This window comes from Gavialis gangeticus, unplaced genomic scaffold, assembly GCF_001723915.1.
Source record: "Gavialis gangeticus isolate Ggan-Ray unplaced genomic scaffold, GavGan_comp1, whole genome shotgun sequence".
NCBI classification, from domain to species: Eukaryota; Metazoa; Chordata; order Crocodylia; family Gavialidae; genus Gavialis; species Gavialis gangeticus.
Window position 1 is genome coordinate 129,410,525 of NW_017728992.1, and position 2,882 is coordinate 129,413,406.

A 2,882-nucleotide genomic window follows, 5' to 3' on the forward strand; every position below is an offset into this window, starting at 1 on the left:
GGGGGGGACACAGCACCCTGGTCCTGATCCAGACATGTTGGAGGGGAGGGGGCACTAAATCAACCCCAGTCTGGGTATGCGGATGGAAGGGATGACAGCCTGACTTAATCTAGACATGTTGGGATGCCCTAGCCCTGAACCCACTGTGGCCTGGGTGAGGCTAGAGCCAGCCAGCCAAGCACTGCTTCCACCTATCCCCACTGCCAAGTTTCTGACCTGTGTGGGAGCCCCACAGGCTGGATGTTTGATCCCAAGGTCTGGATTTGGCCTACAGGTCACAGGTTGAATACCCCTGCTCCAGATAAAAGTTGCCTGAGAGAACACTATGAGAAAGTTATATTTTTCTTGCCCATCAGGTTATCTTAACTAAAAATCCAGCTTCCATTGGATTAGTTTGGATTTTGAGTAGAAACAGAAATGTTACATTAAATGAAAAAAGATCTCCTATGAAAAGTAGGACCATCACACGACAAGGTAAAGGAAGAGAATAATCTACAGCTTCACATGTTGGAAACAACTACGTTGCAAGCAGTGTTTGCAGGAAGTGACACCAGGAAGCACATTCCACAAATCTCTGATCACAGTGTTAGGAAGATCCTCTTTGCCACAGATCCCTCAAGTGGTAAGGGCGGTAGCAATTCTGTTGCATGAGGTTGGCTCTTATCCTTCAAAACCATTCTTTCATATTTCCTTAACCTAGAGGCATCAAACTCAGACCCCAAGCCAGATCCAGAGCGCAGGGGCTCCTCCCAGGCTGGATCTGTGGCGGTCACATTCAGGTGGCAGTGCAGAGTCTGAGACACATAGTGGCATGGAGATGCATTCAGGTACTTCAGACAAGGCCATGCAGTAGCAAAGAGCCACATATGTATAGCAGCACAGGCAGAATTCTGCCCAAGCAGCAGCATGAAGCCAGGGACGTACAGCAGCATTAAGCCATGTTCAACCAGAACTCCAGGCAGCCTCGAGCCCCAGGCTCCTCACTGCCACATACCCTCAACTCCACAAGGCTGCAAGCCCGAGGGCGTTCCACGCTGTTGCCTAAATGAGGCTCCTTGCAGCCCCATGCTCCTGGCTCTGTGCCACTCCCCCCCTCCAGTTCTGGCCTCCTGGCAGTGGCTTGCAGCAGTGCAGAGCCAAAAGGTGTGCACTTCTGTGCCCCACCAGACTATCTATGGGATGGATGCAATTGTTCTGTGAGCCATACATGATACCCCTGCCTTAATCCATACAACTGTGGAGCACAGACCTTTGTCTTCAGTCACAGAGATCCAAAACAGAGCAATCTACTGGATAAAATAATGAGCTTGGGGCACTGAGCATGTTTGTTAACTACATGTGAAGGGCATCACTAGGCTATGACATTGGGGGACCATGCTTCACAGGGACATACCAACAGAATAAGAAGGAGAATTACTGGTTGCTACCCCTAGAAGAATCACAGCATGCAAGTGCCAGCAGCTGCTAAAGTAGCTTGTATGTGGATAAACCTTTATATTTGTAAACTCTCAAAACAAAATGCTGCATAAGACTGTCCTGTTATTGTGTACTTGTGAAATTTCACCTCTTTAATCCACTGCCGGCTATCACTCCTGCCAATGAACTATTTTAGCATTTTAATAAGTCACAAATCATCTTCAAGATTCTCTGCTTTCTGACAAACTCAAAAGCCCAGATTTATTGCTGGCTTTGATTTTTCAAAAAACAAATACTGCTTGTTCCAAAAGATTAGTTTATGCTTTTTCATGTTATTAGCAGACTAAACTTAAGGATAAGGGTATTTTTCCTTTAGCGAAGGAACGTTTCTTTTGGAGAAGGACAGCAATAATGTTGTCTAAAATGACTGATGGCAGGCAAATTTTCCTAAAGGAGCTTGAACAAACTGAGGGTGAAGATCTTTCCTGTACAGGCCTTTTAGAGGGCAAGACCCATACAGCACAATGGTCTTATTGTTCCAGATAAGAAGAGCTTATAGAAAATCATGCAGGGAGGACCAGGTCAAGCACTTAATCTTTTCTGAAGCTTATGTTATTGGATAAAAGTATTACTTGCAGGTATATTCCCAAGTAGGTTAAAAGCACCCACAACACTAGATAGATCTCCTTCTACACAACAGCCACAGGAATTCTCTACTTTACACAATACACAAACAGTGCAAAAGCTGAAGGATTAACATTTGCTCAGAACATGTCTTTCGTCAATCCCTTAATGTACTTTAGCTTCATTCCGAATTTCTCCAACAGATCTATATGCAGTAGGCCACTTTCTGGCATGCAACTCAAAAGAAATTCCCCTGCCACGGGAAAAAAGATTAAAGTACCAGAATTATGGACCAAGGTTTGAGATATAAAGTTAAGATAAGCTTTTAGTTTTCTGCCTTCTAAGGGACTTTTAGATTGGGACTTAGGGGGGCACAGATCTAATAAATTGGAATTTCTATTGCGGTGGCTACACCTGTGCATTCATGAACGCAACAGACTTAAAAGCTTTTGGTACTATCTGGGAATACATTAGTTTTCTGAAAACTATGATATTTTTGTACATACAACTTGCACTTTTCCCTCCCAAAACTCAGCTGTTTGAAATTGTGCTGCACATTGTAACTGAGGAAATAAACATAACAGCTGTGTCTGCTGCTTAAGCCTCTGCCAGAGTAAAGTGACAGTAAAGCTGCATACAAGGCTCCCTAGCTGCTGGCTATAGATACTTTCTCCTCCATCCTCAGAAACAGATTTTCAAGGGAACTTCTTTTTGCCTTTATTCTGCCTTTCAAAAAACAAGTGCATATTTTATTTGGAGGCAGAAATATTTTTATTCTCCTTGATGGCAAGACTGCAACTAAGACCTCCATTATTTCTAGTAAAAGAAAAACAAGTCTGGCT

At 43.9% G+C, this 2,882-nt stretch overlaps 1 protein-coding gene across 1 annotated transcript in view; it reads right to left on the reverse strand.

The window, feature by feature from the left end:
• ARFGEF1 (ADP ribosylation factor guanine nucleotide exchange factor 1) overlaps positions 1 to 2,882 on the reverse strand; it is a 153,114-nt gene that overhangs the window by 75,086 nt on the left and 75,146 nt on the right. The gene's annotated exons all lie outside the window — the stretch shown is intronic.